Source organism: Mustela nigripes, chromosome 13 (assembly GCF_022355385.1).
Source record: "Mustela nigripes isolate SB6536 chromosome 13, MUSNIG.SB6536, whole genome shotgun sequence".
Taxonomy (NCBI): Eukaryota; Metazoa; Chordata; class Mammalia; order Carnivora; family Mustelidae; genus Mustela; species Mustela nigripes.
The window spans coordinates 84585791-84611655 of NC_081569.1; the positions used below are offsets into that span (position 1 = coordinate 84585791).

Genomic DNA, 25865 nt, shown 5'->3' on the forward strand with positions numbered 1-25865 from the left:
CTTGGAAAACTCTTTCACATAGAATGGTCATATTTAGAACATTTTCACCTCTACAGGGTTGTTTAAAACTTACGTAAATTAATGTCACTAATTTTTCATGTGAGAGAGCGGAGAACATGAAAAAACAATAAAATGCCCTACGTTTCCTCGTGTACTATCAAGGGAATGGCATTAATTACTTTAAAATACGTTAGGTTTTAAAACATCCATCAGTTGCTACTCTCTGGGTGATACTGTAGAGACACTTACCCTAAAGCTTTCAAAGAAGTGAGACACATCAGTAGGTTCTAACAGTTTAACCCAAGTAAGTCATTGCATGCAACACAATCTTTGAAACCAGAAGGAAGACAAATCTGAAGTGAAATTTGGCAACGTATTCATCAGATTTATTAAAAGGTATTTGAAGGACTTTTATGGTATATAGTCAGACTCTAACATTAAAAAGTTTTGTTGTCCAACTGAAAAAAAAATTTTTGGAAGAATTTTAAATGCTAAGCTCTATTCAGAAATAAAACCCATCAGCTTATAGATAAGGGAGGAGGTATTTAAAATTCTTAACTCTAATAGTCTGATGCATTTACAGTAGAGGCAGCAAAGGTGGAAACTGCATAATATGTATTCTTCAGTTTTAGAGAGGCTGAATGAAAGGAGCAGAATAGGCGTCAAGGAACTGGAATAGGGGCAGTAGGGATAAAAGAACTCCTTTGACCTGTCCCTAGGGAGCCTCTTAATTAGGCTTTCATTTCCAAAGATCACCAGGCTTGACAGGATCTTGAGAAATCTTGTCTGTTCCCTTGCTCACAGCAAGATATACAATTTATAATCCACCTATGTCTAGAAACATCCAGAAAAAGATTTCACAATATGTAATCCAAAATCGAGCAACCTTCTCATTCAAGGCGCTCATCTCCATATCTAACTAAAATTCATGATTCTTTGCAATGCAAGCATATTTTCTTTCCTCTGGTTCTCTTTTTGGAGAATAATTATAACAGGGTAACTAGATTTTTTTTTTTTTTTTTTTTTTTTGTAACAAGTTAGCAACTGGTTTCAGATCATTTGTTTTCATCTAGGTGTGAAGGTTTTTTTTGTACCAGTATTCAGGACACTGCTAGGAAACAGTTGGGGACATGCTTTGTATAAGAATACCATCTTGAATAAGGTACTGCTCATTCCTGTCTATGCCATCACTGATTTTGAAATTTCAAGTTTTACTTGTTTCCTTGAACTTCTATTATAGAAGCGATGGCCATTTGACTTTTATATGTTATCTCTGTAATTCTGTGTTTTGATACCCAGACTTCCACTTATATTTTAGTATTGCTTACTGAGATAATACTTGGAATTTAACTCTTTTATGCATTATTTCTACTTTCCAGGGATCTTTCTGACTCTTTCCTGATGCTTACTACCTTCATTTTGGAAAATTTCTCATTTTCTTCTATTTATTTTAAATAGAAGAGTTTGTAGGCTGAAAAAATGTGGATTTCTTTGGGCTAATTTTAAATAGAGATATGTAGATAGTAATGTACAACAAAAATATGAAAGCTATGACATTTAGAAAGGGAATAAAGGAAATAATTTTCCCCCTATAGAAGACTAAGTTTAGTTTATAAAGTGGGTTCCTGAAAAATCTGCTGCCTGGCAGAAATGATTCAAAGTGTTGGTCTTAGCATTACCAACAGAATTAGAAATACTGTCCTGCAAGTTTATGATAAGATCAATTGAAAGGATAGAAAGTATAAATGAAATCTGGCCTATCTGTCTTAACAACAGAAATGTCCTTTATGAAGTGCCTTTAAGGTACAACCCCATGAAATAATCCAGTGCACAGTAAAATGCATGCAGTATTAATAGTGCTCAAGAGATGTTTGTTCCATGTATATAGTACACATTTTAACCAATGCAGGAAAGGAAAAATCTCTGGCTCTGCATAACCTGATTGATAAGTTTAAGTTCCTTAGAATGGCATCTTAGGCTCTTCTCATGATTTGGCCTTTGCCTAAATTTCCAGCCTCATTTTCTGCCACAAAGCACCTGGTGCTTAATGCTCCTTGAAACTGTTCTTAGTTCTTCAAAATTTGACTATTTTTTGCCTCCATGTTTTTGTTTTTGTTTTTAATTTATGCCCTTGCCTCTGGTCAGCTTAAAGAACTCCTATTTCTCCTTCAAACTCTAGCTCAGAAATCTCTGGGATGTCTTCCTTAATTCTTCTCATAAAGAGTTTATCATTTCTGCTAAACAACTCCTACAACTTGTATATACTTTCCATTATCGTACTTATCATATTGATAGTAAAATTTCCCTGACTCTGAGTCTGTCTCCCCACTGAACTATGAGCATTTATACATATCATGTTTGTAAAACAACAAAAATTTCTTGCCTCCTAGTTTCCGTGGGTTAGAAATTTAGGAGTGGCTTTGCTTGGTGGTTCTATCACCCACTGTGGAGAAAGCCAGCAAGGCAGAAGCCATGGTGCCTTTTAACACCTAGTCTTTTAAGTCACACGTGGTCACTTCCATCTGATTCTGTTTGTCAGTAGCAAATTATAGTGGTTGGCCCATACTCAAGAGGAGGGAAATTATGCTCCACACCTCCATTTCAAATATCAAGGAGAAATGAATATTTTTAATGTAAACAAAACGAAGATACTTGATTATCAGCAGACTGCACTATTAGAAATGTGAAAGGAAGTCTTTCAGGCAAAAGGACCATGATACTAGCAAGAAATTTGTATCTAGAGGCGCCTGGTGGCTCAGTGGGTTAAGCCTCTGCCTTCAGCTCAGGTCATGATCTCAGGGTCCTGGGATCAAGCCCCACATTGGGCTCTCTGCTCGGCAGGGAGCCTGCTTCCACCTTTCTCTCTGCCTATTTGTGATCTCTCTCTGTCAGATAAGTAAATAAAATTAAAAAACCAGAAATTTGTATCTATACAATGAAATAAAGATCTTAAGAAGAAATTAAACTAAAATGACATATAAAAGACATTTCTTTCCAGAGTGACTGGGTGGCTATGTCAGTTTCATGTCCCACTCTTGATTTCAGCTTAGGTCTTGATCTCAGGGTCATGAGTTTGGGCCCCAAGTTGGGCTCCACACTGGGTGAGGAGCCTACTTAAAAAAAAAAAAAAAGGATAATTTTTTCCTCATTTTTACTTGTTCTAAGGATAGTTAACAGTCTAAGACAATAATAGTTGCAAATTTATTGTGGATTTATAGCATATATAAAAAGTGTGTGACAACAATAACAAAAATTGGGAAGGAGGAATTTTATGTGTACACTTGTAAGTTTTCTAGCTTGTACATGGAACAATCTAATATTTGAAATAGACTGTGCTAAAGATGTAAATTATAAGCCCTAAGATAACCACTAAAATATTTTCATAGAAATATAGTTAATAAGCTAATGAAATATGAAGGAATCATAAAAACAATTCAAAAAAGAGAAGAAGAAAGAAAAAAGACATGGGGCAAATAGAAAATAACTAATAAGGTAGTAGACTTTAATCCAACCATATTAATAATTACATTATATTTTTAATATCAGAAAATGTAAGTATCATAAGAACAGTATGTAAGGTTAAAAAGGTCAGTTCACCAAGAAGACTTGTTTGTGTACCAACAACAGTTCTTCCAAAATACTTAATACTTCCAGAAAAACTGATAGAATTGAAAGGAGAAAGATACAAATCCACAATTATATTTAGAGACTTCAACACCCTTCTCTGAATAATTGGTAAAAAATATAGAAAAACAGTATATAGGCTGCTAATTTTAGTAGAAGATACACCAACTTAAACAAAATGGCTTATTCAAGGGAAGAAAGGTACATTTTGCATTTCTTCTTTTATTTTATTATAAAATAATATAATAATATAAATGTCATATACATCATTGTGAGAATATTATTGCTATGAAATAATAAGCCATATATGAATGTTGTATACAAATATTATTGCTATGAAATAATAAGCCATATATGAATGTTGTAAACAACATTCATAAAGTTGTATACAACATTCATATATGGCTTATTATTTCATAGCAATAATATTCTCATAACGATGTATATGACATTTATACGTACTGGTAGGATGTTTTTGACTCAAAAGTTTAAACAAAAATACTGGAGAGGTAGTTTTGCCAATACAAGGTGATTAAAAAGAAGGCCTTACCTTGCTTTTTTTCCTTAAACATCTGTAACCATTTCCCTTTGTTCTGATTAATTTATTAATTAATCATCTTATTTATTTTTATAAATGCTTACCTTATATTAAAAATGTTTTTCCTTGAAAATCATGTAAATCAAGCTTTACAAATTCAGTTCCACTTTTCCCCTTTGACCTGTAATTTAACTTCAGAAACAGTCTTCATTTCTAATTCATTTTCACAAGTCAGTAGTTCTTAATATTTAAGATTTAAGTTTCTCGATAAATGTACAAAATCTATATGAAGAAAACTGCAAAATGCTTCTGAGAAACACAAAGTAGACAAGTAGACTTGAAAAAATTAAAAGATCTATATTCTTGGCTAAGAACTAAGTATCATGAGGCTGACAGTTCTTTTCATATGAATGTATAAAGTTCATACAATTCCAATAAAATATCAAAAATATATTTTTTCTGGATCTGGAAAGTTCATTTTAAAGTTAATATGGAAAAATAAAAAGAGAAGAATAGTCAGAAAAATCTACATGTTATGCTACCACAAAAATTATTCTTAAACCTTGCACTGTCATTTATCCTTTAAAGAACACAAAAAATATATATTTTATATTAACCCCCATATCCATATTCTGCTGCTCTTCATTCCTTTGTGTGGATCCAGATGTTCATCTCGTATCATTTCCACTTGCTTGAAAAGCTTCTTTTAACTTTTCCTGAGTGAAGATCTGTTGGTAATGACTTCTCTTCAGTTTTTCTTCTCTTCTATCCAACAAAATTATTTTGTTTTCAATTTTTCATATATTTGCTGGACAAAGAAATGAGTTTTTTTTCTTTCAGTACTTTAAAAATGTGTCTCCATTATTTTTTTGGTTTGCATCACTTATTGAGAAGTCTGATGTATATGTTCCTTTTTTCCTTTGGCTGCTTTTAACATTTTTCTTTTTGCAGCTGGTTTTCAGCAATTTTGTTAATATTGTGCCTTGACATAGTTTTCTTTATTTTTATTTCTACTGGATCTGTGGGTTTATAGTTTTTATCAATTTTAGAAATTTTAAACTTTTATTCCTCAAATATATATTTTTTTCAAATATTTTTTTCTATCACCTCCTGTCTCTATTTTCCTTTTGGAACTCCAGTTATATATCTGTTAGTCCACCTGTTATTATCCCAGAAGTCTATTCATTTCTTTTCTAGCCTTTTTCTCTTGGTGCTGTATTTTGGATAATTTCTGTTGCTGTCTTCAAGTTCACTGGTATTATCTTCTGAAGTGTTTCATTTGTTTTAAATCCCATTCAGTGTACTTTCGTTTTTTATATTGTATTTCTCTACAGGTTTCATTTGAATTGTTTTTACATCTTTGATATCTCTTCTCATCATGGTCATGTTTGCTCATATGTTCTTGAACATACAGAGTATATTTATATTAATTATTTTAAATATCTTTGTTATTTACATCATCTCTTATTTCTGTATCTGTTTCTACTGATTTATTTTCTTATGGTTGTTGGTCATATTTTCCTGATTTTTTTGATTGCCAGACATAGATTTTACATTGTTGCTTTATGGATTTTGAAGCATTTGTTTAAATAGGATTTCATTTTGATACACAGTTAAGTTACATGTAATCGGTTAGATCTTTTGAGGCTTGGTTTTAAGCTTTGTCTTGGCCCGTACAGTAGCCTTAGGGCAGGGCTAAATTAGCCCCACAATGAAGGTGATACCCATTCTGAGTGTTCTAGTTAATGTTCTTATATTGCGAGAGCTTTTCACTCTTGTTGGTGAAAACAAAATATACTTATCCCTTTCCCTCAGTGAACAGTGGGAACTGTTTTGCCTATTAATTTCCAGTCTTGATTACTTTCCTCTCACATATACCTGAATCAATACTCAACCAAAGACACAAGGAGACCCCTCTGCAGATCTCCAGAACTCTCTTTGCAGAACTCCCTTTTCTTTAGTACTCTGTTCCACCGACTCTCACTGCCATGACTCCTCAAACTCTGTTTGCTATCTCCTCAACCCAGTGAGACAACCAGACTTTATTTGCATTCTACCTCCCGGACCGGCAGCCTGGAAACTGTCTGTATACAGTAAATTGGTACAATTATTGGACTCAACTTGTTCGTTTCCTTTCTCTCCAGGATCACGGGCCTATACTTCCTATTATCCAATATCTAAAACCAGTTGTTTTTTTGTTTGTTTGTTTGTTTTAGCTATTTTTCCCCCTAGATTTTTAAGTGGAAGAATAAATCTGCACCTAATTACTCCATTTTGGTCAGACGTAGAGGTCTGTCACTGCTTTTATTAGGCCTTTTGATTCCCTCATGGGTCATGCAGTGGTTGTGACACTCGGCACAGGTAATACCCTTCAGATGAGAAAGCCAGATTTGTGCTAAGCCATTAGTACCAGCAAGGCTACGTTTACATGTAGGGAGTAGGTGTTGGACAAAGCACAGATGATGCCCAGATGTCCCTGACAATGGCACGGCCTCTCATTTTCTACTGTTCTTAAAAGTTCACTCTCTGACTGATTTAATACCCCTTAACGAGTGGTTCTGTTTGTTTCAAGAACTACAGTTACAAGTCTCCTTCTCCAAACCTTTTAAAGGGAAGATGTGTGGGTGTTAAACTTTCTGTATTCTCATGTGTCTGAAAAATCTTTATTTTGTCATTCTACTTGAGTGATAATTTGACTTGCCAAAGGTTTCTAGGTTCAAAGATTTTTTTTTTTCTCAGTATCTTGAAAGTATTTTTCTGGGTTTTGTTTTTTTCCTATTATTGATTTTACTGATGAGAAATATAATGACAACGTTTCCTCATTTTTTCCAGTGTTAAGTATTTTCTCTTTGGAAGCTTGACAATATATTGTACTTTCCACAAGTTTCACCATGAACTTAGATATAAGTTTTTTTAAGCTTACTTTTGACCAGCATTTGATAACTATTTTATTTTATTTTTTATAAAGATTTTATTTCCTCAGAGAAAGAGAGAGAGCACAAGCAAGGGGAGGGGCAGGCAGAGGGAGAAGCAGGTTCCCCGCAAAGGGCTCAATGCAGGACTTGATCCCAGAACCCTAAGATCACGACCTCAGGCAAAGGCATACACTTAAACTGAGCCACCCAGATGTCCCTTGATAAATATTTGAAATCTGTACACATGGGTCTCTTAAAAAGAATTATGCCAAATTGTTATTTTATTTTAAACATTGCCCACCTACCGTTCTTTCTACTTTCCCTCCTGAAAATATGTAATCTAGTGTCATTTCTCATATATATATATTACATTTTTCTTTTATCTTTGTGCTGGGAGCTTTCCTCATTTACATCTTACTACTCATTAATTTACTTTTCATCTGCATTTTCTCTGCCATTTAGCTCATTCTCTGAGTTTTTAAAATACAAAATACAGTTTTTATTTCTGAGCTGTTTGGTTATTTTTCTTAACTATTAGGTTTCTTAACTATTAGGTTATTTGTGTGTCTCATCACCTATTTTTATTTGTTGATTTCTTCTTTTATCTCTTTGAAAATATTAAGTGTATTCATTTAATATTTAATTCATTTAATATTTCTAACCCAGATTTCTATATTCTGTTAAGCATTTGCTGATCAATTTCTTGCTTGGATTGTGTGGGGATAATCCCACTGACTTCATACAGTTGGATGAAATTAGATAATATAGAAAATTCACAGTACAGTCGTAGCACAAACAATAAACCTACTTTTTTTTATCACTTTTCTCATCATTTGACTATGTTCTGTTCTTTGATTCTCACTGATATTCGCATTTTTACCCCTTCTTTTTTCAGCCCTTAATTTCAGAAATTAAAAGTGCACATGTCATTCATTCCTTCTCCCAATTGTTTTCTTTTTCCATTTTTGATGTTCCCTAATTGGAGATTCTATAATATCCCTCAAGATCATAAAGTTTCTCTTGGTATATCTCCTGGTTGACTAACAGCAGTCTTTCTTATATTCTACATTTATTTAAGGGAAGCCTATACCTACTTCCTGTGTTGATAAATTGGCTCACTAAACCTAGTTGTTGAAGTGAATACTCATTTCTTTTCTCAATTGAGTAATTATCTTTATTAAATTAATACATGTAAAATGCTAGCATACATGCACATAGTGAGTTCTCAGTAAAGTTAGTGATCATTATTTTAACTTCTTTATCTTTTTGGAAAGAGAATAATTTAAAATTGATATTTTAAAAATATGTTATTATACTAAGATAGCAACTAACTGTTTTCTTTATTCACTAGAGAACATAACGAGAAGAGAAAACAAAAACTGATTTGAGGGTTTCTGTCTTATTTAAGGGAGATGCAAGGAAAACTTTTTATAGGTTTTTAAGGATTATAAAAATAATATTGTCCTCAAAGGCAATAACATTGACTACATAAAATCAAATTCCTTCTGATCCTTTCCCTGCTTCTAATATTTGGTAAATGTAATCTTGTCATCTATTCTAAGAAATTATTCTAAAACACAAAGTTTTTTGTTGTTGTTTTTTAAAGATTTTATTTATTTATTTATTTGACAGAAAAAGATTACAAAGAAGCAGACAGAGAGAGAGAGGAGGAAGCAGGCTCCCTGCTGAGCAGAGGGCCCGATGTGGGGCTTGATCCCAGGACCCTGGGACCATGACCGGAGCCAAAGGCAGAGGCTTAACACACTGAGCCACCCAGGTGCCCCAAAACACAGAGTTTTGAGCATAAGAATATCCAAAATACCTTTCTTTCTTTCTTTCTTTCTTTTTTTTTTTAATACCTTTATATTTATACGTGTTTAAAACTAGAAGTATCTGGGCGCCTGGGTGGCTCAGTGGGTTAAGCCTCTGCCTTCGGCTCAGGTCATGATCTTAGGGTCCTGGAATCAAGCCCTGCATCGGGCTCTCTGCTCAGCAGGAACCCTGCTTCCCTCTCTCTCTTTCTCTGCCTGTCTCTCTTCCTATATGTGATCTCTCTCTCTCTCTGTCAAATAAATAAATAAAATCTTAAAAAATAATAAAAATAAAAACTAGAAGTATCTTGTGAATTTATTCAGATGATACTTAAAAACTCAAACAAAACGGGAACATGCTTATAATGTCAGAAGAAAAACGTAGGATAATAAATTGTAAAGATTGTTAACTCAAATATTGGAATAATGCACAGAAAAAAGACTGAAAGGAAATTCACCAGAATATTAACCATGATTGGCTTAGAGTGATCTTTTTCTGTATACTTTCCTGACATTTTTTTCTATAATTTTCTACAATGAATGAATTGCTTTAAAAATCAAGGAAATAGGAAAAAAAAAATCAATGGTCTGGTATTAGCTGCATGACTTAACTTACAAGTTGTTCAAATCAATTGAGATAGAGTATGTGAAAGCATGTTGTAAACTATAAACTGAAGTAGTAAGCTAAATTATTGTTATTATCAATAACTGAAGAGTAATATAATTCATCTTTTGAACTCTTCATATGGAGAGCTCTCTTTTCGACCAATTTCGTCTAATTTATTTTTGTCAATACAAATGGGGTTCCAAAACACTTGGAAAATCTCCCTAAGGATAATAAACTGTTTTATCTTTTTTGTTATTGGTTTGAACTATTACTGTGATAATAATAAACAAAACCCTTTAAGCTTATTTTGCCTCCTGCTTTTTACCGAGGCAGCAGCAATATCTCCCTTTAAAAAAAAAAGAAAGAAAGGAAGAAAGAAAGATAAAACTATTGACATTTAAAACCTACAACTTCCTCTAAAAGGTGAGTTAGTTAAGTCATGGACAGAGAAAATACCAAATTTACAAGAACAAATGTATGCTTATTAAGCAACAATTAACTGCTAGTGATTTCATATGTAGATTATCTATAATTTGAATGCAATTTTCTAAATTTTTTTTAACATGAGTAGTTTCAAAAGTCCTTTGGTGTTTAATAACATGTGCTATTATTAAGAAGACAGTTGTTAAAATGCAGATGTTTTGTTCAGTGCCTGACCCTTTCAAGATACTGCCTAGGAGAATGTTATTACTTGCGATTGAACTATTTTGGTGCCTCCCAGCTTCTTTCCTCCTTAATACCAGTTTTGTGACTGATGCTTTCGTAGACAATGGAGATTCTGCTGTGAACAGGCCAGATGCAGATCCATCCTTGGGTTGTATGGAGTCTAGTCACACAAGTATTTGAGTGTCTAGTGTGCACCTAGCCCTATCCTGAGAATTTTAGGGTTCCCAAAGGAAAAGATACTCTGTATATGCTGAAGAGCTTTTGAGTTCTTATCCTGTAGCATGGTATTTTCCTGACTGCTACATACTAGCTTATTTTGACTTTACCTGAGTTCTGAAAGAGAAGAATTGAGAATAACAAGTCAGTCAGCTTCTTTTCATCTAAGACTAGGAACCCATCTAAACTGAGGAAAATCCAAGTGTCAGAAGATTCGTTTAAAATGAAAGATACTAAATCTGCCATAGAGTTTTAGAATTGTGATGTAGTCAATCATATCATTTTTGAATAAACTAATGCTGTTGTGCCATATTTTCTTATGGTCATTCCAGATATGCAGATATATGGGATATATAAATTCTGACAAGCTAATGAGCATCACAAATGAACATGGTAATAGCTAAATTGGTAGAGGCTATTCTTTAATTTGTATAAATTTAATGTCATCTGAAAAGATCTCCCATTTATTTTTTAAAAATAATTTATAAGGCTTATAATATGGGACTTTCCACATACAAAATCTCACAATGGAAAAGCAAATGTTATTTATTTAATGTCAATTTTATAACATCTTGCATTTAATATTTGTATAGTTTTATGAAAATTAGGACAGGAGTTTATCATAAGAATACACTTCTGTGGACTTCTGTGGACTGCTTGATATAAATAAAACAATTCTAAAACAGGTTTACTAATCATACAACTATTTCAGAAGTCGTGTTAGAATGTGATGTTTAGAATATAATTCTAATTCATTTTTTATGGTTTAAGAATATGAGAGAAGTGTCATGTAACACCACATTATTTGGAGGAGAGAAGGTTTGCTTTTAGGGAAGTGAGAAACTCCATTTTGCAATTATTAAACCCCTTTCTTTTCGTCATGCTAACCCTGACCTTTAGTCACCAGCCTACCCCTATATGTTTCACTCATCCTTATCCTGTTCTGTAGAGAATTTTGTTCAAATAGTATTCTTGGAGAAAGTCATATCTGTTCCTCTGGCCCAATGGAAAATCAATCTAGCCTACTCCAACTGGGTTCTCATTGCTTCTTCACAATCTTGATATTGATCTCCCATTTATTCCCCAGCACACTTCCTTCAGCAGGTGCTTCAGATCTTTCTGCTCACACATCTAATTCACTGCTTACGCTTCCCATTCTCACCAGATAATATCCGTCCTACTTTACTGAGAAATTTATAGATACCTAGTGCTCTTTCATTTTGCCTTTTCTCTACTTTAAAGCAGCAAACTTTGAGTATCAACCATGTGGCAGGCTCTTGTGTTTATTTCTGGCACATAGTAGGTGCTCAGTAAATGTTACAATGAATGTATGTGTTGATGAAACGATAGGTTTAGAGACTGAAAACAGGCTCCTTAAGAAGAGGAGAAGGAAAGAAAGGAAGTGTGCATTAGATATTATGACCTTGGATGTTCTTTCTTAGTAAAGTAGGATGTTTTCCCCTCTCAAAAGGAAGAGGTGTTTTTTATTTTCAGGGCTAGACTCTTCATACCATTCCTTTTTTTCTTCCTCTCTGAAAGTGATTCAACTCCCTCAAAGGAGGACAACTTCGCTACATTAAAACACTGCTCCCCCCACTGAAACCCATCACCATCATCAACAACTAAAATTCTGACCCTGCTGACTATAACTATCCCGTTTTCATACTTCCCTTTTGCTCAAGTGCTCTGCAGTTTCTACAGTATACTCATTTCCTTGTGACTTGTATTGTCCTCTTCATTTACTTTTATCTGTTTTATTCTCACCTACACCAACTAAAATCTCACCCCCTCCCTTTTTAAAATCTCACCTATTTTTTAAGACTCACCTCTCACACTAAGCTTCCCTGGCCCCTGTATCTAGAAGGTTTCTCAAGGGGCCAGCATTGTCTGTGCTGCTCCTATGACATATATCCTAACCTGCCTTCTATTTCTATGCAATGCCATGGGCTTCATTTCCCTAACATAGTCAGGGTTCAGTAGATATTGGTTGAATGAGCAAAGGTAAGTTGAACACCTTAAGTGGGCATGGCAAAAGAAAAAAATGGTTAATCTTTTTACAAAATAAATTTTTTTCTTTGATCACTCTAATAATTCATTTTAAGTACTGTTTCCATCTGTGTCTTGCCACTCCAGTGAATGAAATTGTCAGGAATTTGGTTAGTTTCAGTTTTTAGTTAGCAGGCTGTTACTAGAGATGGTGATGGTGGTATAGCCTTGGTTCCCTGCCTTTATTGCGGGAGGAAACTAATACTGCCTTATATTGTATGTATTACTAAAGTCTAGATTTCTCCAATGAAACTTAAAGGGAATTCTGAGATACCTCCGAAAGACTGGTTTCTGAACTGATTACAAGGAGGATTTTTAAGACTACAAATGGGAATTTCTGGTTTGCTTTCAAATCGTTCTGATATTCTTCATTTTGTCATGTTTTTCAGCTGGTATTGGTTAGCACTGCACTTTATCAAATAGCATCCCCATTTCAATTGAGAATGAAGAGGTTCTTGGATAAAGAACTTGTAAAAATCAGGTACAATAATAAAGTCATGGATGATTCTTGGAATTTGCTAAAATGAAATGCTGCATCTAAGTGCGATGTAAGTGCAACATCTTAGCCATATAAGATCATTATCATAAAGTAATTATCATGATTAAAAAAACTCTAATTGAATCATTATTCTTTCCAAAAGATCTGAATTCTAAGAATACTTCTCAGAAGCTCTCAAACTTAATATGGAGCAAGAATATTGCAATGAGTCCTCAAGAGTGAGAAATAAAAAAACAGTTGTGCTATTCTTTCATTGTGCTTTTTAAATTTCATTACTCATAACTATATAGTACTTATGTGTGGTGAAGAATGTAGTCATAGGGGAATGCATCTGTCAGCATATTAGTATATAAAAAAGAATAAAAGTAAAAACAAAACAAGCATACTCAGTAGGTTCTCATATTTCATATTTGATATATACAGCTTTAGCTGTATATTCCTTTTTAAAACAAATATAAGAAAACAATAAATAAATTTTTTAAAGGTTTATTTATTTATTAGAGACACACACACACACACATACACACAGAGGACAAGCAGGGGGAAGGGCAGAGCGAGAGGGAAAAACAGTCTCCCTGCTGAGCTGGGAGCCCAATGTGGGGCTTGATCCTAGGCCCTGGAGATCACAGTGTGAGCCTAAGGCAGACGCTTGACCATCTGAGCCACCCCGGGCCAACAATAAATAAAATTTTAAAAGTGTATATTTGTGACATAACTAGGTTAAAGAAACTTTTATGTAGTTGAATAAAGCTAGATCCGTGATTTCTTATTTTAACTGCATGGATGATACCAATAGCAAAATAATGCCCAAAATATGCATATCATCTTATAGCTATAGCTACAAGGACACAAATGATATCTTAACATTCAATCAGAAATATTACATATATAAAGTTTAAAGAAATCTAACACTAAATTTTGTGATGGTTAAGACTTTTAGTGGAGTCTATGGTCAGTATAAAATTTCAAAATTTCAAAATAATGTTCAGAGATTGAAAGTACAATGGATGTCAAAGAAGAGAAAGAAAAGAGATTATAAACAACTCAGTGAGATGTTCAAAGGATCTTTTGAGCTTGATTCTTCACCTACCACATTAAAAAATGAAACGCCTAATCCTATATATTTACGGATTCTATACTAAAGTCTTTTAATTTAGTCATTCTGTTTTTCAGTCTTCTTGTATCTTGGCATTCTGAATCCCATACTGACCTAAGAAAGTTCTTATATCAGGGAGCATAGGCTACACTGCAGTGATTTAGGCCAACACTGCAGGCTAGGCCTAGTGGCTTCAAACAAATTGGTTTCTTCCTCCTGTTACATGTACATCATTAGTTGGCTGGGGACTCTGCTGTACATTATCCTCATTTAGAGACCCAGGCTGAGGAAGGAGGTCCACTCTTTCACAATTACTGCAGGAAGGAAAAAGTAAAATGGAAAACAGCACAAAATATTAAAGCTTCTCCCTAAAAGTGGTATGTGTTACTTCTGATCACATTTATTGACTAACGCCACGGATACGGCCATGCTTACTTCAAATGGGGTCAAGAATGATAATCCCCTCGTGTGCTCAGAAGGAGAAAAGCCAGAAATATTTTGTGCACTACTGAGTTCCGCATCTACCTAAAAAAGATTAGAAATGGCAATTGTTTTAACTCATTCTCTGTTCAAGTGAGATTTGAGTGTTGCTTCCTTTTCTAGCTGCAGAACTAGAAGAATATCAATGGATGATAACTTTCTTCAAGGATTAAATATAAGAGAATGTTATATGGAACATTAGAGTGAACTGTTTTATTCTTCTCTCATTTGTTTATGGACTCATGGTCTTCCTTTTCCCCCGGGGGGGCTATAATTTGGCGGGAAACATAAATCTTGGCTCCATGAAACAACTGGAGGATAAGACAGACTATCGTATCATTCCAGTGAATGGTGATAAGCCACATAATAAAATCAAAAGGGCAGATGAAATTAAGTGAAAGACCAGTGTTGAGTGAGTTAAAATTTCCTTGAAGAAAGAATACCTACCATTAGATGGACATGAAGTATTAGGTTTAGGTTGATAGAAAGAAGAGAAACATAGCAACTAGGAAGTCAGAAATGAGAATGAGCAGGGAAGAAGCAGAGATGAGATTTGCTCAGCTGGAGTAAAGCATAAAATTAAAAGTTGAAGTGGCACATTAGGGTTAGTTTTTTGTGAACTTGAACACCAAGCTAAAACATTTATATTTGACCTGATGGGAAATAGTAAGAAACTGTGGATTCAACCAAAGCCAGAATAAAAGAGTGTTTTAAGTTATAGGAATTTTTAGAGCACACCTAGAGAAGAAACTCCTAAGAGGTTATGTTTTGTTACAAAAAATTTTTTGAGAAAGCTGAAGACTTGGTTCCTTTTTGACCTTAAGGAGTTTCAATTTGGTTGGTGAGATAGACCATGCCTTTGAGAGAAAAGTAGTCTTTGGTTAAAATTTTCAGGTATAAATTTGGTCACTGATGGAAATACTTTCTCTAGAAATAGTTAAGAAAAATAAACTCAAATTCAATTATTCAAAAAAGTTTTGGTTATCCTTCATTGAGGTAAGAGGTTGATTTAATTTATGTTACAGTGGTTAAGAAACCCACACTTATTACCATATTTTGTTTTCAAATCATGAAAAAATAAAAATTCATTTTGTCCTGTTAAAACATGAACCATGGTTTCATAGGGAAAGCATGGTCTTTGGAAGGAGACATATCCAAAGTCTGCAATTTGATAGAGAAGTAGAGAAGGTTAAACTACTCTACCTTCTAGAACCTCAATTTCCTCAACAACAAAATGGCTTAGTTGGTAGACCATGCTATTCTTGATTTTAGGTTGTGAGTTCAAGTCCCATGTGTAGGTAGAGTTTAATTTAAAAGAAATTTTTAAAAAAGATTTTATTTAGTTATTTGTCAGAGAGAGAGAGAGCATAAGAAGGGGGAGAGGCAGGCAGAGAGAGAAGCAGGCTCCCTGCTGAGCCAGGACCCCAATGTGGGACTCAATCCGGGGACCCCAAGATCATGACCTGAGCCAAAGGCAGACGCTTAACTGACTGAACCACCCAGGAATCCCTAAAAAAAATTTTAATAAATAAAATAGCAACAATAATTGTATCTATCTCATAGTTGTCATTAATAATGAAACATATAAAGTGCCTAGCACGTAATAGGTATGATAGTAATGTCAGTGATTATATATATAAGCAAACACTAAATATTATTGAATTGAAATTTAAGGAAAATTTTCTATCTTCATATATTTGTAAAAATTATAAAATTAATAAATTGTAACTTAATGATTTATTAACTAAACTCTACCTCATAATATTATTTTATTCTAGAAACAAGTAAAAAGAAGAAATAAGGAAAAAAAACATTTTAGATCAGAGAATGCAAGGTTATATTTCGGAAGTGTTTCTGATCCTTGATTGGTTTGTTCCAGTTAGCCGATGTTCTCTCTTCCTTCACCAAACGCAGCAACTTTCATGGGTGACTACTCACAAAACTTTGTGGTAAGCAGTGCACTCCTATTTTTCAGATGAGGAAGCTATATAAAATAAGTAGCACTCAAGAAGTTAGCTGAAAAAGTAGTAGTTTAATTCATGGCATTTGGTTTATATCACTACGTTGACTTTGTGGCTCCCCAGTAGCTTTACAGTACCTTGCCTTTCAGAGGAAAATATAGTTAAGAGTGTGTCTGATCTTCAAACTGTATCGCAAGGACCACATTTAGTCAATCTAAGGTCCCTGAGGATTTAATCACTTCCCAAAATTGTACTCCTGGTTCTTTCCCATATCTGTACCATACACTGAGTATAGGAGATCTGAGAGTATGATAATAAATAAAATGAAAATGAAGAAATAAAATAGAAATTCATATTTAACAGCCTTAAGGTGCTGATCATGAAATTTTAATCTGAAATTGTCTTATTAAATTTTAATTTGAAAATGCCCTATATGTAGACTGATGAGGCCTTTGGCTTAATGGAGTATTAAGATCTGATACTCTCTCTAACTGGGTAGATAAGAGCAGTGGGATACTAATGTTCTCAATCTAAGCAGTTATAAAGAAATGAACAATGGTAATCAATTTCCTGAATATTTATTTTGGCGGTTCCTCAAGAGATAGTCCAGAGTTTGTGCTTTACTGGACGATCATCTACCCCATTACCACTTTGGCATCACTGGTCACAGATTTTAAAATGGAGAGTGTGTGTGTGTGTGTGTGTGTGTGTGTGTGTGTAGAAAAAAAAAATCACTTAAGGTGACAAAGTAAATTCTCTGTTACTCAATTAGACCAAGTAAGTATTTCAGCTTGCATGTGAAGGGACGTTTGGACAAATGCATTTGACAAACCACTGAAGAAAACAGACCTTTGCTATTATACATGAGTGCTCTATGCTATACAAACAAACAAACAAACACATCCACTCCTCCTAAAAAAAAAAAAATAATAATAATAAAGAGAAAAGAAAGGGGGGAAAACAGCACAGCTTAAATGATGGGTTTTGTAAATGTTCTGCTATTTTACAGTTTTTCAATTGAAGGCACAGTTTCCTTTTTCTTCTTTCTACTTTTATACACACAGCCTGGAAGATGGACATTTGGCAAGCCATAATAGACTGCTCCTTTCCCAGGTATCTCCTGCTTGGTTCCTTTATCTGTGAATAGGAAATGGCTTAAAGGCACCTGTGTGATGAAGGTCCCAGGGGCAGCTGCCGGACTAGTGAATGCCTGATTATGTGTTAACATGCTTTGTCAGATATTGGCAGAATCTGTTCTCTTCTTTTGCCTTTTCAGCAAGGGTACCATTGACAGCCTGGCTACCCATTTATAGAAATGTTGTCCATCAAACTGTGAGGAAGGACAATAGTGTTTTTCTGTGGCCAGTGACTGTGGGAAACTTTTCTTTGGCTATTCACGCAATTTTTGTAGCTTGCTCTGAAGAGGAGAGACTGATGAGTGCAAAAAGTACAATTAAGCAAAGCCAGACTTCAATTGAAGGCTCTAGTGTAGTCTGCTGTTCTCATTTTTTTTTTTTTTTAGAGGGGGGAAAACCCTATGGGTTTTCACATTGCTGTGTGGCATTCAGCAGGGGGCTATTACAATCCTAAATTTTTTTTCTAGACCACCTAATTCTAAGTTAAAATTAAATGTAATGAGAGCCACTTGGAGTTCTGAATATTTTAAAGCATAATTCCCACAGAAGGGATTCGACCTAAACTGCAGTGAGCATCAGTTGGCTAATTATAGCTGCATTTTATATTACAGCAGGTGTCAGATGCAGTCATCTCAATAAAGTCCACATAATACTCTGGGAAATAACAAAGACTTTTCTTTGAATGTGGGTACTAATTTCTGCTAGGTGTCATATGAGCCTTGATACTTCTTATTGGCATTAACAAGAGCACTGCAGCACTCAGAAATGCTTTTTGCTTGGGATGAATTGATACTGTAAAGCACTTACCAGTCAGACTTGGCAGATGTCAGTAGTTAATACTAATGTTGCAGAGGTCGGAATATAATGCAAAGAGTCTTATGTAAATACTCTTAGATGATGGGCTGGTTTTGAGAAGGCGCCTGAGCACTGCACCAACTCACTTAATGAAAGTTAAATAGATAGCAGTGGGGTATCTGCTTTTACTTTGGCTCCTGCTTTATTGCAAGTCCTTCAGAAGTGAAGGGCAGATGGTAAGGCAGTAAACTAGGTGAACAAAATACACTGGACTTGGGTAAGGACTTGTTATGTTTGTGGTACTTTCCTTGAACTTGGGTGGGTGATTCAAATCACTAAAGTGATAGGGCAAAAGCATGCCAGAAGATAAGGGCTCCTGTGCATTTCCCGTGGATGAAAAATAAATTTTAGAAAATATGTCTGCAGCTGAAATACAATTAGACAATGGGCTAGGCAAGAGGGATGTCACTTTGACATCCTGATAATTGTTCTGCATGCGCCTTTCTTTTAGGAGTTTTACAGTTTGTCCAACCTATTGTAGTCACATTGGATCACAGCAAATGAGATAAAAATGGAAGACCTATTAAAATCTTGTTATAAAATACCAAATAAGCTAATAGAAATATGAACTCTTTACACACATTCCATTCTGGGATCAACACTTTATTTTAAACCTAATTCAGAGCTAAACCTATATATTTTTTTAAACCTAATTCAGAGCTAAAAAGTGAAGGCAGTTGTCCTTAATTATATCTCCCAAATCAACTTTGGGGTCTCATTTTGGCAGGTTACAGTTTATATACATCTCACAGCAAATTCTGTAGGGTGCTGTCAGCAATTAGAGAGGACTTCAGGAGTTTAAAATTCATTTAACATTGGTTCAGTCAATGAATGAACACTGGCAGGAGCACAGCACTGTTAAGCCCAGCAGTAAGATCTAAGATAAGAAGGAGGACACATTGGGGCACCTGTGTGGCTCAGGTCATAATCTCAGGATCCTGGGATCAAGTTCTACATCAGTCTCCCTACTCAGCAGGGAGTCTGCTTCTCCCTCCTGCTCATACTATTTCTTACTCAATTAAATAAATAAAATCTTGAATGGAAGAAAGAAAGAAAGAAAGAAAGAGAGCACTTTGTCCCCAGAGTGCTAATCATCAGTTCACAAAAGCAATATCCCTCATAGCTGTTTCGAAGATCGTATATCTTCATGGGTTTTGATAAAGTTCAGGACCAAATTGTGAAATAGTATGAAGCATGGCAGAGAAGTCACTACAGAAGAACAAGTAATCTGCTTGCAATTGTTTCCTTGCAATTCTCAATAATGTTCAAGTGTTTTTAATACTTAATACTTTAATACTTAAGCCTCTGTATTCACTTAAGTGAATAATAATTTTATTGATTTTTTCTTACATAAATTATTTATTATAAAAATTTAGAAAACATATAAGATACAGACAAGAATTTACATATGTATAAAATACGTATGTACATTTTAAATAATACAATTTTAAATAATGGGATTTAAATATTTTATAACTATCTTTTTACACAAAGCATGTGATATACTAAGAGTGCTTATATTATTGCATATTCTTTCATAACATAATTTTTTCTGATCATATAATATTCTAGTACATGGATATGCCATACTTTCTTTTTAAATTTGTGAGTATTGTATATTTAGATTATTTCCCATCTTAGTTTTAAAGTCTGTTTTGTCAAATATAAGTATCGTTACCCCAGCTTTCTTTTCACTTCTGTTTGCATGAAAAATGCTTCTCCATCTGGTCACTTCAATCTGCATGTGTATTTAGGTCTGAAATAAATCTCTTGTAGACAGTGTACAGATGGGTCTTGTTTTTTATCCAGTTCATCACCCTATGTCTTTTGATTGGAGCATTTAGTCTATTTATATTCAAGGTAATTATTATTGATAAGTATGCATTTATTGCCATGTTATTTCTTGTTTTATAGTTGTTTTTGTATTTCTTCTCCATTCCTTCCTTCTCTTGATATTTCATGATTAGTTGGCTTTCTTTAGCGATATACTTGGATTACTTTCTCTTTATTTTTTCGCATCTCTACTACTGATTTTTGATCTGTGGTTACCCTTCAGTTAGTATATAAGATCTTCTGTACAGCAGTCAGTATTAAGTTGATGATTGCTTAAGCTTAAACTCATTCTTTACTCCTCCCCGTGTTTTAGGTATATGGTGTCACACTTCATATCCTTTTATTTTTTTGAGTCCCCTGATTGATTTTTTACACATATACTTATTTTTTTAAGTTTTATTTATTTATTTTTTATTTGACAGAGAGAGTGATCACAAGGAGGCAGAGAGGCAGGCAGAGAGAGAGGGAGAAGCAGGCTCCCTGCTGAGCAGAGAGCCCGATGTGGGGCTCGATCCCAGGACCCTGAGATCATGACCTGAGCCGAAGGCAGTGGCTTAACCCACTGAGCCGCCCAGGTGCCCCCACATATACTTATTTTTACTGCTTTTGTGCTTTCTACTTTTCTTACCCTTACTTATGGTCTTTCCTTTCCACTCAAAGAGCTCCCTTCAGCATTTCTTGTAGGGCTGATTTAGCGGTCATGAATTCCTCTAACTTTTGTTTGTCTGGGAAACTCTTCATTTTTCTCTATTCTGAATGATAGACTTGCTGGATAAAATGTTCTTGCCTGCAGATTTTTTTCCATTCAGCCCTTTGAATGTATCATGCCACTCTCTTCTGGCCTACAAAATTTCTGTTGAAAAATCAGCTGATCACCTTTTAGGGTTTCCCCTTCTCTGTAAATGCTTTCTTTTCTTTTGCTAATTTAAAGTTCTTTCTTTATCACTAATTCTTGCCATCTAAATTACATTGCTGTGGACATTCTTGGGCCGATTTTGGTGGTGGGGGGGAGTATCTCTATAGAGATAGAGATCTCTATAGATCTCTATTTCCTTCCCCAGATTAGGGAAAATTTCAGCTATTAATTCTTCAAATAAATTTTGTGCCCCCTTTTCTTTCTCTCCTCCATCTGGGATCCCTAATATACCATGAATGTTATTATACTTGATGGTATTGCTGACTTCTCTATCTTCTCAGCATGTCCTCATTTTCCATAATTATTTTTTTCTCTCAGCTGCTCAACTTGATGACTTTCCATTACTGTCTTCCAGGTCACTGATTTGTTCTTCTGCTGCTTCTGGTCTACCATTTATTTTATCTAGTGAATTTTTAATTTCATTTTTATGTTCTTCATCTCTTGTTCTTTTTTTACCTCATTGTTAGGGGTCTCACTGATGTACTCCACTCTTTTCTCAAGCCCAGTGAGAACTTTATGATCATTACTTTAAATTCTCTGTCAAGTGAATAAGCAAAATACTTATCTCCATTTTGCTAAGGTCTCTTGCTATGATTTTGTCTTGTTCTTTCATTTGGGACATATGCCTCTGTCTCTTTAGGTCTGTTTCTGTGTGTTAGGAAAGACAGCTACATCTCCTGTATTTGAAAGTAATGGCCGTGTGAAGAAGAGGTCTTATAGGGTCCTGCCATGCAGTGTTCCCTGTTCATCAGAACCTGGCACTTCAGGGATATCTCCTACATGTGATGTGCATGCCCTGCTGTTGTAGCTGAGCTGCTTTTTCCTTCAGTCCAGTTGTCTACAATGGCTCTTTTTGCCTGTTGTGGGCAGTGTTTGGTTATTGTGGTGTTAGTGAGCCAGTCTATGGATGCCTTGGGCTTGGGTTCACTGTGGCTTAGAAATCTTTTGGTACATCAGTTCTTATTGTGCTTCACATAATAATTATACTGAGCCTTTCTCACCCTCCTCCAGGCTAATCTGGTAAGATTCACAAAAATCAGAGAGAGATTTAAGGCACAAATTTCTATGTTTTGCATTGATAATAAAACAAAGTACATTTTGCTTTAATAGAAAATTAGAGATAGTAAGTGATCTTGGAAGTCTTTGGGCTTTGCCTTTTTCTAGGTAGAGTACCATTACTGTAATCATTGAACTTAAAAGAAGTAGGAGAGGTTAGCTGATTACATTAATACTGCATGTAACCCTCATAGAGAGCTAAGATATTCATGTTCTGGGATATTTTCAGTTAAGTATTTAGGTCCTACCTTAGTAATGTATTCCATAATTTAATATTCTGGAATTTAATACAATCCCTTAAATTATTTGATATATTAGACACAAACTGAGATAGTTCCCTGATATTTGGCATTCCTAAAGTCTGTCTGGGCAACATGGTTTTGGGGGAACCACTTTTTCACCTCTAGAAGTTAGTGGGTTTTAACAGCTGGGTGTGGTCATGGAAAGAGTAACTATAGGCATACCCTGAGATAAAAAATCAGACACTGGGAGAATAAAGAATTCACCAAAGTAATCCTAACATCTGAATAAACAAGCAAATAACAATAGCAAACCCTGAAATCAGGTGACCAGTGCCTGTTTTATATAATACTTTTCTCTAGGGATGGACACAATACCTAAAGAGGGCCTGAGAAAGCCTTCCATGGCATCTTTTATAATGGGAGATGTTGGGTAAGAGTTCTCTCCTCTCTCAGAGGATCTGAGGATATGTGTTTAGGACTGCTGGCAGCCATGTCATCTTCCTACACAGAAACTGCCTGCAGTGGGAGAGAATAAAGTCAACATGGAAGAGAGAAACAGAACAAGAGGCAAAGTGAGGAGAGAAACCAAGAGAGAGAATACCTCCAGAAACAGCTGGGCAGACAGACTGACCCATCTGATTCTAGGCATCCCAAAGGCCGGTGTCTGGACTTCTCCCTGTATTATGGCTATATGAGCCACCTGCATCTCCTTTTCTTCTTTTACATGAACTACTTAGAATTGGAGTTCTCTTACTTTCATATAGAGTCCTGGCTAACATTCTAAATTTATTTGTGTATCCAGTAAAATCTCTAGAATTTACAGTTAAAACTTAGAAATGGGTTCCTCTTCTCAGAGTTTTTACTAAGGAACCAAAGAGAAATACTGAGAGTTCACACTAGAGAGTTGGTACATGATAGTCCATGAAACCTTCTAATTTTTGTTTAAGTGACTATGTAGGAAGGATTTTAATTTCAGTTCTTAGATTAATTAAACCTGTCATTCATTCTAGAATAATTTATTGATTTTTTTAATATGCAAGGGATAGTAGTTCTACAGAGGAGTAAATAAAATAGCTCCCTTACCTTGAAGAGGCTGCCAACTTGGTAATGATCATAATAGCAAACACTTACATATCTGGGCATTGTCTAAGTGCTTGATATTTAATCCTTACCACGACCCTATAAAACAGGGAGTTAGTATTGCCTCCATTTTATGGATGAAGAGACTGAACCACAGAGGCAGTAAGTAGCTTGTTCACTGTCCCACAGCTACTAAGTGATGGAGCTGAGGTTTGCACCTGAGCCGTGTGGTCCCAGAGCCTAAGCTCTTAACCTCTACTCTACTGCCACTTCTGGTAATAAAGGCTAACACTTCATAACAAGAAGTCTTTACATAAAAAAATAAGATGAAATCAAAGAGGGAGACAAACCATAAGAGACTCTTAACTATGGGAAACAAACTGAGGGTTGCTGGAGCAGAGGTGGGTGGAGGGAAGGGGTAACTCGGTGATGGGCCTTAAGGAGGGCATACGATGTAGTGAGCACTGGGTGTTATATGCCCATGAATCACTAAATCACTGAACTCTACCTCTGAAACTAATAATACACTATATGTTAATTATGAATTTAAATAAAATTTTTTAACAAAGGTGAAGTATAGACATCCATTTGTATTATTTATATAGTATGTTTCAGAAGTAGTAGATCTTTACTGTACCTGTGTAGAATGAATCTATAAATTATTAAAGTATTTACATATCTAAAAACATCTGTATTATCCCTTACACTTAGAAAAACACAACATGGAGATAAATAGGTTTAGTTACATGTTTAGCAATTAAAGCTTCTCCTTATGAACACAAACTTCTTTAGTGTTTTCCAACATTTAACCAACTTTTTTGCTGATTCCAAAAATGATACATTTATTTTGAATATATAGAAAATATAGAAGATTTTAAATAATCCATAATTGTACTACTTATATATACCCATTGATAATATTTATTATTTAATTTAGGGTATAATCATACAATTTTTATTTCTGTTAAGTTGGACTCTAGTATCACTAAGTCCTATTTTTCCATTTCACTAGGTATGGAAATGTTGATTTTAATACATCTTCTTAAGTTTCCATTCCAGTTTAGCTATATGGGGATGCTTTTCATGGGGTTTTTGATTATTTATACTGAGATTGGTCAATAAAACACCCAACTGCATTAACATGATTCCTAGAAACTAAGATTGTGTAACTAACTATACATTTCACAGCTGTTATACCTCATTTAATTTGGTGAATGTTGCTGGATACTCGTAAACAGGGCAGATAAACCACTCCTTGTTTGAGAAGCACCAATCAAATTTCTTTTTTTGGAGAAATAATTCTCTCTATGGGGCGCCTGGGTGGCTCAGTGGGTTGGGCCTCTGCCTTCGGCTCAGGTCATGATCCCAGGGGCCTGGGATCGAGTCCCGCATGGGGCTCTCTGCTCAGCAGGGAGCCTGCTTCTCCTCATCTCTCTCTCTGTCTGTCTCTCTGCCTATTTCTGATCTCTCTCTCTGTGGAATAAATAAATAAAATCTTTAAAAAAATAATAATTCTCTCTATGTCCTGCTGGAAATATTACCTAAAAAAACTCAAAGGTATTTGATTTTTAAGATTTCATCATTAAAATGTGAATATTATGGAATCTTAATCCTAACTAGTATCAGCCAATGTCTTTTTAACATGTTAGCTGGAATTAGCTGAATTAGTGCTCTGGAAAGGAAACCAGTATCTGGGAGTGAGGAGAATGAGACTGAATGGAAGTTTAATCTAATAGTCATGTGGCATGGGTTCAAATCTTACCTTTACCATGGCCTCATTTTGTTCATTCTCTGTACCTCAGTTTCCATGTCTGGAGAGTAGGAAGCATTATTATTAGCTATCAGTTACTATCACAATTTACAATCATCAGTCTACATTAGATGAGTTAATACATGTAAGATGTTAAGAAATTCTTTTAACAACTTTCTTTTCTTTAGTGCCTACTATGTGCAGAACACTTTAAGGTGCTACGGATTCAGTAGTGAACAAAAGAAATTTAAGAATAAAGTCTCTGGGGGTGCCTGGGTGGCTCAGTTGGTTAAGCATCTGACTCTTGATTTTGGCTTAGGTCATGATCTCAGGGTTGTGAGATTGAGCCCTGAGACAGGCTTTACTCTTGAGATTGAGATTTTCTTCCTCTTTGCCCCTTTCTCTCTTTTCTCTCTCTCTCTTTCTGTCCCTCCCTCTCTAGTATATATAATAATTTATATATATATAACATATATATATATAATTTGTATTTATATATATTTTTCTTTTTTGGTCACAGACTTTATTTAAAAATATA

General features: G+C 34.7%; 1 long non-coding RNA gene across 1 annotated transcript in view; it reads left to right on the forward strand.

Moving 5' to 3' along the window:
- LOC131999893 (uncharacterized) overlaps positions 1 to 25865 on the forward strand; it is a 43837-nt gene that overhangs the window by 355 nt on the left and 17617 nt on the right. Inside the window, exons 2-4 of the long non-coding RNA XR_009399125.1 lie at positions 12813 to 12971; positions 16277 to 16447; positions 17524 to 17572. This is a non-coding gene — a long non-coding RNA (uncharacterized LOC131999893). The remainder of the gene's footprint in view (positions 1 to 12812; positions 12972 to 16276; positions 16448 to 17523; positions 17573 to 25865) is intronic.